This window comes from Aythya marila (assembly GCF_965140915.1).
Source record: "Aythya marila genome assembly, contig: HAP1_HAP1_SCAFFOLD_457, whole genome shotgun sequence".
Classification (NCBI taxonomy): Eukaryota; Metazoa; Chordata; class Aves; order Anseriformes; family Anatidae; genus Aythya; species Aythya marila.
The window spans coordinates 1-13,047 of record NW_028137571.1 but is presented as its reverse complement, the minus strand read 5'-3'; positions in this window follow the sequence as shown (position 1 = coordinate 13,047).

Sequence of the window (13,047 nt, the reverse complement as noted above, 5' to 3'; positions counted from 1 at the left end):
GTTTTGGAGAACATCAGGTAGGTTTATGGTGGTTTTGGGGTGGATCTATGGCTTTTGGGATTTTCTTCTTTTTTTTGGGGTGATCCTGTTTTTTGGGGGGTTGTTTTTGACGTGTTCATGGGTCTCTGTTGGGTTTTGTTGGGTTCTTGTTGGTCATTATGTTAAATAGGTGTGGATTGTGGGTTTTGGAGAACATCAGGTAGGTTTAGGGGGACTATTGGGGTGGATCTATGGCTTTTGGGGTTTTCTTTCGTTTTTGGGCTTGATCCTGTTTTTTGGGGGTGTTTTTGACATGTTTTGGCGTCTCCATTGGGTTTCTTTGGGTTCTTGTTGGTCGTTAAGGTAAATGGGTATGGATTGTCGGTTTTGGAAATGATCAGGTGAATTTAGGGTGGTTTTGGGGGGATATTCATAGTTTTTGTTTTGTTTTCTTCTTATCCATTTCTTTTTTGGGGTGTTTTTTACATGTTTTGGGGTTTCCGTTTCGTTTCGTTGAGTTCCTAATGGGTTTCGTCGTGATTGAGAGTGGATTGTACATTTAGGAGAACATCAGGTAGGCTTAAGGGTGGTTTTGGGGTTAAATCACGTATTTTCTTCTGATCCGGTTTGCTTTTTTTTTTTTTTTTTTGACGTGTTATGGGGTTTCCGTTGCGTTTCGTTTTGTTCCTAATGGGTTTTATGGTGGTTGGGAGAGGACTTTATGATTTGGAGAACATCAGGTAGGTTTAGGGGGACTTTTGGGGAGACCTATGGCTTTTGGGCTTTTCTTTCATTTTGGGGGTTGATCCTGTTTTTTTGGGGGGTGGTTTTGACATGTTTTGGAGTCTCCGTTGGTTTTTGTTGGGTTCTTGTTGTTCGTTAAGTTAAATGAGTATGGATTGTGTGTTTTGGAAAAGATCAGGTGATTTTAGGGTGGTTTCGGGGGGAAATTCATAGTTTTTGTTTTTTTTTTTTTCTTCTGATGCCGTTCTTTTTTGGGGTGTTTTTGACGTGTTTTGGTTTCTCCGTTGCATTTCGTTGAGTTCCTAATGGGTTTTATTGTGGTTGGGAGTGGATTGTACATTTAGGAGAACATCAGGTAGGTTTAAGGGTGGTTTTGGTGTTAAATCACGTATTTTCTTCTGTTCCGGTTCGCTTTTGTTTTTTTTTTTGATGTGTTTTGGTGTTTCCATTGTGTTTCGTTGAGTTCCTAATGGTTTTAATGATGGTTGGGAGTGGATTGTACATTTAGGAAAAAATCAGGTAGTTTTAAGGTTTTTTTGGGGGTTAAATCACGTATTTTCTTCTGATCCGGTTTGCTTTTTTTTTTTTTTTTTTTTTTTTTTTTTTTTTTTTTTGACGTGTTTTGGGATTTCCGTTGCGTTTCATTGAGTTCCTAATGGGTTTTATGGTGGTTGGGAGTGGACTTTTGGATTTGGAGAACATCAGGTAGGTATAGGGTGGTTTTGGGATTCGATCCGTACTTTTTGGGGATTTTCTTCCAGTGTTGGGGGTGATCCTGTTATTTTTGCGAGTTTTTGACGTGTTTTGGGGTTTCCGTTGGGTTTCGTTTTGTTTTCCGTGGTCATCATGGTGGAAAAGGTTAAATTGTGGGTTTTGGAGAACATCAGGTGAGTTTAAGGTTTTTTGGGGGGTTAATCTATGGTTTTGGTGGATTTCATCTTTTTTTTAGGTTTTTCTTCTGTTTTTGGGTTGGTCCCGTTCTTTTTTGGGGTGTTTTTGACATCTTTTGTGGTCTCCGTTGGGTTTTGTTTGGTTCTTGTTTGTCATCATTGTGAAGAAGGGTAAATTGTGGGTTTTGGAGAACATCAGGTAGGTTTAGGGTGGTTTGGGGGTGAATCTATGGTATTTGGCTTTTTCTTCTGTTTTTTTGGGATGATCTTGTTCTTGTTTGTTTTTTTTTTTTTGACATATTCTGGGGTCTCCGTTGGGTTTCCTTGGGGTCTCGTTGGTCGTTAAGTTAAATGGGATAGGATTGTGGGCTTTGGAGAAGATCTATTGAGTTTAGAGTGGTTTTGGGATTGGATCTGAGCTTTTTGGGAATTTTCTTTTAGTTTTGGGTGTGATCCCGTTCTTATTTGGGGTGTTTTTAGCGTGTTTTTGGGTCTCCGTTGGGTTTCATTGGGCTTTCCGTTGTGATCGTGGTGGAAAAGTGTAAATTGTTGGTTTTGGAGAAGATCAGGTAGGTTTAGGGTTGTTTTGGGGTGCATCAATTGTTTTGGGGGATTTTCTTCCAGTTTTTTTGTTGATCCCGTTCTTGTTTGGGGTGTTTTTGATGTTTTTTCGGGTCTCCTTTGGGTTTCGTTTGGTTTTCCGAGGTCATCATGGAGGAAAAATATAAATTGTGGGTTTTGGAGAACATCATGTAGGTTTTGTCGTGGTTTTGTTGTGGATCTATGGTATTTGGGATTTTCCTCTGGTTTTTGGGGTGTTCCCATTCTTGTTTGGGATGTTTTTGATGTGTTTTGGGGTCTCCGTTGCATTTCATTGGGTTCTCGTTTGTCGTTAAGGTAAATGGGAGTGGATTGTGGGTTTTGGAGAAGATCAGGTGAGTTTAGTGTAGTTTTGGGGGGAAATTCATGTTTGTTTGTTTTTTTTTTTCTTCTCATCTAGTTCTTTTTTGGGGTGTTTTTGATGTGTTTTGGGGTCTCCGTTGGGTTTTGTTGGGTTTCCGTTGGGTTTTCTGGTGGTTGGGAGTGGATTGTACATTTAGGAGAACATCCTAACAGGTTTAAGGTTTTTTTGGGGGGTTAAATCACGTTTTTTCTTCTGATTCGGTTCACTTTTGAGGGGTTTTTGACGTTTTTTGGGGTCTCCGTTGGGTTTCGTTGGGTTTTTCGTGGTCATCATGGTGGAAAAGTGTAAATTGTGGGTTTTGGAGAACATCAGGTAGGTTTAGGGTGGTATTGGGGTGGATCTATGGTATTTGGGATTTTCTTCTATTTTTTGGTGTGATCCTCTTATTTTTTGTGTTATGTTTGACGTGTTTTGCGGTCTCCGTTGGGTTTCGTTGGGTTCTTGTTGGTCGTTAAGGTAAATGGGAGTGGATTTTAGGTTTTGGAGAAGATCACGTGAGTTTAGGGTGGTGTTGGGCGGAAATTCATAGTATTTGGGTTTTTTCTTCTGATCCAGTTCTTTTTTGGGGTATTTTTGACATGTTTTGGGGTCTCCGTTGGGTTTTGTTGGGTTTTCCGTGGTCATCATGTTGGAAAAGTGTAAATTGTGGGTTTTGGAGAACATCACGTAGGTTTAGGGGGACTTTTAGGGCAGATTCATGGTTTTTGCGGTTTTCTTCTGTATTTTTGGGGTGGTCCCGTACGTTTTTGGGAAGTTTTTGAGGTGTTTGGGGGTCTCTTTGGGTTTTGTTGGGTTCTCGTTGGTCATGATGGTGGATAAAGGTAAATGGTGGTGTTTGGAGAACATCAGGTGAGTTTAAGGTTTTTTGGGGAGTGAATCTATGGTTTGGGGGGATTTCTTCTGTTTTTTAGGGTTTCCTTCTCTTCTTGGGGTGGTACTGTTCTTTTTTGGGGTGTTTTTGACGTGTTTTTGGGTCCATGTTGTGTTTCGTTTGGTTCTCGTTGGTCGTTAAGGTAAATGGGTGCGGATTGTGGGTTTTGGAGTTGATTAGGTTACTTAAGGGTGGTTTTGGTATTGGATTCGTGCTTTTTCGGGATTTCCTTCCAGTTTTCTGGGTTATCCCGCTCTTGATTGGGGTGTTTTTGACATATTTTGGGGTCTCTGTTGGGTTTTGTTGCGTTTTCCGTGGTCATCGTGGTGGAAAAGTGTAAACGGTGGGTTTTGGAGAACATCAGATAGGCTTAGGGTGATTTTGGGGTGGATCTAATGTTTTGGCGATTTTCTTTCGTTTTTGGGGGTGATCCTGTTTTTTGGGGGGTATTTTTGACGTGTTTTGGGGTCTCCGTTGGGTATCGTTGGGTTTTGCGTGGTCATCAGGTTGGAAAAGGTAAATTGTGGGTTTTGGAGAAGATCAGGTAGCTTTAGGGTGGTTTTGGCGTGGATCTATGGTATTTGGGCTTTTCTTCTGTTTTTTTGGGGATGATCCTGTTCTTGTTTGCGTTGTTTTTTACGTGTTTTGGGGTCTCTGTTTTGTTTCGTTGGGTTTTCCGTGGTCATCATGGTGGAAAAGAGTGTATTGTGGGTTTTGGAGAACATCAGGTAGGTTTAGGGTTTCTTTGGGATTGGATCCGTGCTTTTTGGGGATTTTCTTCCAGTTTTGGGGGTGATCCCGTTTTTGTTTGGGGTGTTTTTGTCGTTTTTTGGGGTCTCCGTTGGGTTTCGTTGGGTTTTCCATGGTCATCATGGTGGAAAAGTGTAAATTGTGGGTTTTGGAGAAGGTCAGGTAGGTTTAGGGTGGTTTTGGGGTGGATCTATGGTTTTGGGGGATTTTCCTCCAGTTTTGTTGTTGATCCCGTTCTTGTTTGGGTGTTTTTGACGTGTTTTGCGGTCTCCGTTGCGTATCGTTTGGTTTTCCGTGGTCACCCTAGTGGAAAAGAGTAAGTTGTGGGTTTTGGAGAACATCAGGTAGGTTTAGGGTGCTTTTCGGGAGGATATGTGGTATTTGGCATTTTGTTCTATTTTTTGGGTTAATTCTGTTCTTTTTTGGGTGTTTTTGACGTGTTTTGCGGTCTCTGTTGGGTTTCGTTAGGTTCTCGTTGGTCATCAAGGTAAATGGGAGTGGATTGTGGGTTTTGGAGAAGATCAGGTTAGTTTACGGCGGTTTGGGGGGGAAATTCATAGTTTTTGGTGTTTTTTCTTCTGATCCCGTTCTTTTTTGGGGTGTTTTAGACGTGTTTTGGGGTCTCCGTTGGGTTTCGTTGGGTTTTCCGTGGTCATCATGGTGGAAAAGGGTAAATTGTGGGTTTTGGAGAACATCAGGTAGGTTTAGGGTGGTTTTGAGGTGGATCTATGGTTTTGAGGTGTTTTCTTCCAGTTTTGGGGGTGATCCCGTTCTTGTTTGGGGTGTTTTTGACGTGTTTAGGGGTCTCCCTTGGGCTTCGTTGTCTTCTCGTTGGTCGTTAATTTAAATGGGTGTGGATTGTGGGTTTTGGAGAAGATCAGGTGAGTTTAGAGTGGTTTGGGGGTTGGATCCGTGCTTTTTGGAGATTTTCTTCCAGTTTTGGGGGTGATCCCGTTCTTGTTTGGGGTGTTTTTGACATATTTTGGGATCTCCGTTGGGTTTTGTTGGGTTTTCCGTGTTCATCGTGGTGGAAAAGGGTAAATTGTGGGTTTTGGAGAAGATCAGGTAGGTTTAGGGTGGTTTTGGGGTGGATCTAAGGTTTTGGGCGTTTTCTTTCGTTTTCGGGGGTGATCCTGTTCTATTCTGGGGTGTTTTTGACGTGTTTTGGGTTCTCTGTTGTGTTTTGTTGGGTTCTCGTTGGTCATCGTGTTGGAAAAGGGTTAATTGTGGGTTTTGGAGAACATCAGGTAGGGATAGGGTGGTTTTGGGGTGGATCTATGGTATTTGGGGTTTTCTTCTATTTTTTGGCGTGATCCTGTTCTTTTTTGGGGTGTTTTGGACGTGTTTTGGGGTCTCCGTTGGGTTTTGTTGTGTTCTTGTTGGTCATTATGTTAAATTGGTGTGGATTGTGGGTTTTGGAGAACATCAGGTAGTTTTAGGATGGTTTTGGCGTGTATCTATGGTTTTGAGGGGATTTCTTCCAGTTTTGGTGGTGATGCCGTTCTTGTTTGGGGTGTTTTTGACGTTTTTTGGGGTCTCTGTTGGGTTTTGTTGGGTTCTCGTTGGTCATCGTGTTGGAAAAGGGTACATTGTGGGTTTTGGAGAACATCAGGTAGGTTTAGGGTGGTTTTGGGGTGGATCTATGGTTTTGGCGTATTTTCTTCCAGTTTTGGGGGTGATGCCGTTCTTGTTTGGGGTGTTTTTGACGTTTTTTGGGGTCTCTGTTGGGTTTTGTTTGGTTCTTGTTTGTCATTATATTAAATAGGATTGGATTGTGGGTTTTGCAGAACATCAGGTAGGTTTCAGGGTTTTTTTAGGTTTAAATCCTGGCTTTTTTTTTTTTTTTTTTTTTTTTTTTTAGTGTCTGGGTTGATTTTGGTGTGTTTTTGACGTGTTTGGGGGTCTCCGTTGGGTTTCGTTGCGTTTTCCGTGGTCAGCATGGTAGGAAATGGTAAATTGTGGGTTTTGGAGAACATCAGGTAGGTTTAGGGTGGTTTTGGGTTTGATCTATGGTTTTGGCGTATTTTCTTCCAGTTTTGGGGGTGATGCCGATATTTTTTGGGGTGTTTTTGACGTGTTTTGGGGTCTCCATTAGGTTTTGTTGGGTTCTTGTTTGTCATTATGTTAAATAGGAGTGGATTGTGGGTTTTGCAGAACATCAGGTAGGTTTAAGGGTTTTTTGGGGTTATATTATGGCTTTTTTTTTTTTTTTTTTTTTTTTTAAGATCTGAGTTGATTTTGGGGTTGTTTTGAGTTTTTTTGGGGTCTCCGTTGGGTTTTGTTGGGTTCTCCATGGTCATCATGGTGGAAAAGGGTACATTGTGGGTTTTGGAGAACATCAGGTAGGTTTAGGGGTACTTTTGGGGTGGATCTATGGTTTTTTCGTTTTCTTTCATTTTGGGGAATGATCCTGTTATTTCTGGGGTGTTTTTGACATGTTTTGGTGTCTCCATTAGGTTTTGTTGGGTTCTTGTTTTTCATTATGTTAAATAGGTGTGGATTGTGGCTTTTGCAGAATATCAGGTTGGTTTAACGTTTTTTTTAGGGTTAAATCATGGCATTTTGTATTTTTTTTAGGATCTGGGTTGATTTTGGTGTGTTTTTGACGTGTTTTGGGGTCTCCGTTGGGTTTCGTTGGGTTTTCCGAGGTCAGCATGGTGGAAAAGGGTAAATTGCTGGTTTTGGAGAACTTCAGGTAGGTTTAGGGGGACTTTTCGCGTGGATTCATGGTATTTGGGGTTTTCTTCTTTTTGGGGGAGTGATCCTCTCCTTTCTTCGGGTGATTTTGAAGCGTTTTGGGGTTTCCGTTTCGTTTCGTTGAGTTCCTAATGTGTTTTATGTTGGTTGGGAGTGTGCTTTGGGATTAGGAGAACATCAGGTAGGTTTAGGGTGTCTTTGGGGTGGATCTATGGTATTTGGGGTTTTCTTCTATTTTTTGGCGTGACCCTTTTCTTGTTTGGGGTGTTTGTGACGTGTTTTGGGGTCTCTGTTGGGGTTTGTTGTGTTCTTGTTGGTCATTAAGTTAAATAGGAGTGTATTGTGGGTTTTGGAGAACATCAGGTAGGTTTATGGTGGTTTTGGGGTGGATCTATGGCTTTTGGGATTTTCTTCTTTTTTTTGGGGTGATCCTGTTTTTTGGGGGGTTGTTTTTGACGTGTTCATGGGTCTCTGTTGGGTTTTGTTGGGTTCTTGTTGGTCATTATGTTAAATAGGTGTGGATTGTGGGTTTTGGAGAACATCAGGTAGGTTTAGGGGGACTATTGGGGTGGATCTATGGCTTTTGGGGTTTTCTTTCGTTTTTGGGCTTGATCCTGTTTTTTGGGGGTGTTTTTGACATGTTTTGGCGTCTCCATTGGGTTTCTTTGGGTTCTTGTTGGTCGTTAAGGTAAATGGGTATGGATTGTCGGTTTTGGAAATGATCAGGTGAATTTAGGGTGGTTTTGGGGGGATATTCATAGTTTTTGTTTTGTTTTCTTCTTATCCATTTCTTTTTTGGGGTGTTTTTTACATGTTTTGGGGTTTCCGTTTCGTTTCGTTGAGTTCCTAATGGGTTTCGTCGTGATTGAGAGTGGATTGTACATTTAGGAGAACATCAGGTAGGCTTAAGGGTGGTTTTGGGGTTAAATCACGTATTTTCTTCTGATCCGGTTTGCTTTTTTTTTTTTTTTTTTGACGTGTTATGGGGTTTCCGTTGCGTTTCGTTTTGTTCCTAATGGGTTTTATGGTGGTTGGGAGAGGACTTTATGATTTGGAGAACATCAGGTAGGTTTAGGGGGACTTTTGGGGAGACCTATGGCTTTTGGGCTTTTCTTTCATTTTGGGGGTTGATCCTGTTTTTTTGGGGGGTGGTTTTGACATGTTTTGGAGTCTCCGTTGGTTTTTGTTGGGTTCTTGTTGTTCGTTAAGTTAAATGAGTATGGATTGTGTGTTTTGGAAAAGATCAGGTGATTTTAGGGTGGTTTCGGGGGGAAATTCATAGTTTTTGTTTTTTTTTTTTTCTTCTGATGCCGTTCTTTTTTGGGGTGTTTTTGACGTGTTTTGGTTTCTCCGTTGCATTTCGTTGAGTTCCTAATGGGTTTTATTGTGGTTGGGAGTGGATTGTACATTTAGGAGAACATCAGGTAGGTTTAAGGGTGGTTTTGGTGTTAAATCACGTATTTTCTTCTGTTCCGGTTCGCTTTTGTTTTTTTTTTTGATGTGTTTTGGTGTTTCCATTGTGTTTCGTTGAGTTCCTAATGGTTTTAATGATGGTTGGGAGTGGATTGTACATTTAGGAAAAAATCAGGTAGTTTTAAGGTTTTTTTGGGGGTTAAATCACGTATTTTCTTCTGATCCGGTTTGCTTTTTTTTTTTTTTTTTTTTTTTTTTTTTTTTTTTGACGTGTTTTGGGATTTCCGTTGCGTTTCATTGAGTTCCTAATGGGTTTTATGGTGGTTGGGAGTGGACTTTTGGATTTGGAGAACATCAGGTAGGTATAGGGTGGTTTTGGGATTCGATCCGTACTTTTTGGGGATTTTCTTCCAGTGTTGGGGGTGATCCTGTTATTTTTGCGAGTTTTTGACGTGTTTTGGGGTTTCCGTTGGGTTTCGTTTTGTTTTCCGTGGTCATCATGGTGGAAAAGGTTAAATTGTGGGTTTTGGAGAACATCAGGTGAGTTTAAGGTTTTTTGGGGGGTTAATCTATGGTTTTGGTGGATTTCATCTTTTTTTTAGGTTTTTCTTCTGTTTTTGGGTTGGTCCCGTTCTTTTTTGGGGTGTTTTTGACATCTTTTGTGGTCTCCGTTGGGTTTTGTTTGGTTCTTGTTTGTCATCATTGTGAAGAAGGGTAAATTGTGGGTTTTGGAGAACATCAGGTAGGTTTAGGGTGGTTTGGGGGTGAATCTATGGTATTTGGCTTTTTCTTCTGTTTTTTTGGGATGATCTTGTTCTTGTTTGTTTTTTTTTTTTTGACATATTCTGGGGTCTCCGTTGGGTTTCCTTGGGGTCTCGTTGGTCGTTAAGTTAAATGGGATAGGATTGTGGGCTTTGGAGAAGATCTATTGAGTTTAGAGTGGTTTTGGGATTGGATCTGAGCTTTTTGGGAATTTTCTTTTAGTTTTGGGTGTGATCCCGTTCTTATTTGGGGTGTTTTAGCGTGTTTTGGGTCTCCGTTGGGTTTCATTGGGCTTTCCGTTGTGATCGTGGTGGAAAAGTGTAAATTGTTGGTTTTGGAGAAGATCAGGTAGGTTTAGGGTTGTTTTGGGTGCATCAATTGTTTTGGGGGATTTTCTTCCAGTTTTTTTGTTGATCCCGTTCTTGTTTGGGGTGTTTTTGATGTTTTTTCGGGTCTCCTTTGGGTTTCGTTTGGTTTTCCGAGGTCATCATGGAGGAAAAATATAAATTGTGGGTTTTGGAGAACATCATGTAGGTTTTGTCGTGGTTTTGTTGTGGATCTATGGTATTTGGGATTTTCCTCTGGTTTTTGGGGTGTTCCCATTCTTGTTTGGGATGTTTTTGATGTGTTTTGGGGTCTCCGTTGCATTTCATTGGGTTCTCGTTTGTCGTTAAGGTAAATGGGAGTGGATGTGGGTTTTGGAGAAGATCAGGTGAGTTTAGTGTAGTTTTGGGGGGAAATTCATGTTTGTTGTTTTTTTTTTTCTTCTCATCTAGTTCTTTTTGGGGGTGTTTTTGATGTGTTTTGGGGTCTCCGTTGGGGTTTTGTTGGGTTTCCGTTGGGTTTTCTGGTGGTTGGGAGTGGATTGTACATTTAGGAGAACATCCTAACAGGTTTAAGGTTTTTTGGGGGGTTAAATCACGTTTTTTTCTGCTGATTCGGTTCACTTTTGAGGGGTTTTTTGACGTTTTTTGGGGTCTCCGTTGGGTTTCGTTGGGTTTTTCGTGGTCATCATGGTGGAAAAGTGTAAATTGTGGGTTTTGGAGAACATCAGGTAGGTTTAGGGTGGTATTGGGGTGGATCTATGGTATTTGGGATTTTCTTCTATTTTTTGGTGTGATCCTCTTATTTTTTGTGTTATGTTTGACGTGTTTTGCGGTCTCCGTTGGGTTTTCGTTGGGTTCTTGTTGGTCGTTAAGGTAAATGGGAGTGGATTTTAGGTTTTGGAGAAGATCACGTGAGTTTAGGGTGGTGTTGGGCGGAAATTCATAGTATTTGGGTTTTTTTCTTCTGATCCAGTTCTTTTTTGGGGTATTTTTGACATGTTTTGGGGTCTCCGTTGGGTTTTGTTGGGTTTTCCGTGGTCATCATGTTGGAAAAGTGTAAATTGTGGGTTTTTGGAGAACATCACGTAGGTTTAGGGGGACTTTTAGGGCAGATTCATGGTTTTTGCGGTTTTCTTCTGTATTTTTGGGGTGGTCCCGTACGTTTTTGGGAAGTTTTTGAGGTGTTTGGGGGTCTCTTTGGGTTTTGTTGGGTTCTCGTTGGTCATGATGGTGGATAAAGGTAAATGGTGGTGTTTGGAGAACATCAGGTGAGTTTAAGGTTTTTTGGGGAGTGAATCTATGGTTTGGGGGGATTTCTTCTGTTTTTTAGGGTTTCCTTCTCTTCTTGGGGTGGTACTGTTCTTTTTTGGGGTGTTTTTGACGTGTTTTTGGGTCCATGTTGTGTTTTCGTTTGGTTCTCGTTGGTCGTTAAGGTAAATGGGTGCGGATTGTGGGTTTTGGAGTTGATTAGGTTACTTAAGGGTGGTTTTGGTATTGGATTCTTGCTTTTTTCGGGATTTCCTTCCAGTTTTCTGGGTTATCCCGCTCTTGATTGGGGTGTTTTTGACATATTTTGGGGTCTCTGTTGGGTTTTGTTGCGTTTTTCCGTGGTCATCGTGGTGGAAAAGTGTAAACGGTGGGTTTTGGAGAACATCAGATAGGCTTAGGTGATTTGGGTGGATCTATTGTTTTGGCGATTTTCTTTCGTTTTTGGGGGTGATCCTGTTTTTTGGGGGGTATTTTTGACGTGTTTTGGGGTCTCCGTTGGGTATCGTTGGGTTTTGCGTGGTCATCAGGTTGGAAAAGGTAAATTGTGGGTTTTGGAGAAGATCAGGTAGCTTTAGGGTGGTTTTGGCGTGATCTATGGTATTTGGGCTTTTCTTCTGTTTTTTTGGGGATGATCCTGTTCTTGTTTGCGTTGTTTTTACGTGTTTTGGGGTCTCTGTTTTGTTTCGTTGGGTTTTCCGTGGTCATCATGGTGGAAAAGAGTGTATTGTGGGTTTTGGAGAACATCAGGTAGGTTTAGGGTTTCTTTGGGATTGGATCCGTGCTTTTTGGGGATTTTCTTCCAGTTTTGGGGGTGATCCCGTTTTTGTTTGGGGTGTTTTTTGTCGTTTTTTTGGGGTCTCCGTTGGGTTTTCGTTGGGTTTTCCATGGTCATCATGGTGGAAAGTGTAAATTGTGGTTTTGGAGAAGGTCAGGTAGGTTTAGGGTGGTTTTGGGGTGGATCTATGGTTTTTGGGGATTTTCCTCCAGTTTTGTTGTTGATCCCGTTCTTGTTTGGGTGTTTTGACGTGTTTTGCGGTCTCCGTTGCGTATCGTTGGTTTTCCGTGGTCACCCTAGTGGAAAAGAGTAAGTTGTGGGTTTTGGAGAACATCAGGTAGGTTTAGGGTGCTTTTCGGGAGGATATGTGGTATTTGGCATTTTGTTCTATTTTTTGGGTTAATTCTGTTCTTTTTTGTGTGTTTTTGACGTGTTTTGCGGTCTCTGTTGTGTTTCGTTAGGTTCTCGTTGGTCATCAAGGTAAATGGGAGTGGATTGTGGGTTTTGGAGAAGATCAGGTTAGTTTACGGCGGTTTGGAGGGGAAATTCATAGTTTTTGTGTTTTTTCTTCTGATCCCGTTCTTTTTTGGGGTGTTTTAGACGTGTTTTGGGGTCTCCGTTGGGTTTCGTTGGGTTTTCCGTGGTCATCATGGTGGAAAAGGGTAAATTGTGGGTTTTGGAGAACATCAGGTAGGTTTAGGGTGGTTTTGAGGTGGATCTATGGTTTTGAGGTGTTTTCTTCCAGTTTTGGGGGTGAATCCCGTTCTTGTTTGGGGTGTTTTTGACGTGTTTAGGGGTCTCCGTTGGGCTCGTTGTCTTCTCGTTGGTCGTTAATTTAAATGGGTGTGGATTGTGGGTTTTGGAGAAGATCAGGTGAGTTTAGAGTGGTTTGGGGGTTGGATCCGTGCTTTTTGGAGATTTTCTTCTAGTTTTGGGGGTGATCCCGTTCTTGTTTGGGGTGTTTTGACATATTTTGGGATCTCCGTTGGGTTTTGTTGGGTTTTCCGTGTTCATCGTGGTGGAAAAGGGTAAATTGTGGGTTTTGGAGAAGATCAGGTAGGTTTAGGGTGGTTTTGGGGTGGATCTATGGTTTTGGGGGTTTTCTTTCGTTTTTGGGGGTGATCCTGTTCTATTCTGGGGTGTTTTGACGTGTTTTGGGTTCTCTGTTGTGTTTTGTTGGGTTCTCGTTGGTCATCGTGTTGGAAAAGGGTTAATTGTGGGTTTTGGAGAACATCAGGTAGGGATAGGGTGGTTTTGGGGTGGATCTATGGTATTTGGGGTTTTCTTCTATTTTTTTGGCGTGATCCTGTTCTTTTTTGGGGTGTTTTGGACGTGTTTTGGGGTCTCCGTTGGGTTTGTTGTGTTCTTGTTGGTCATTATGTTAAATTGGTGTGGATTGTGGGTTTTGGAGAACATCAGGTAGGTTTAGGGTGGTTTTGGCGTGGATATATGGTATTCAGTTTGTTTTTTTTTTGGGGGGGGGGGGGATGATCCTGGACTTTTTGTGTTGTTTTTGACGTGTTTTGGGGTCTCCGTTGGGTTTCATTGGGTTTTACATGGTCATCGTGTTGGAAAAGGGTAAATTGTGGTTTTTGGAGAACATCAGG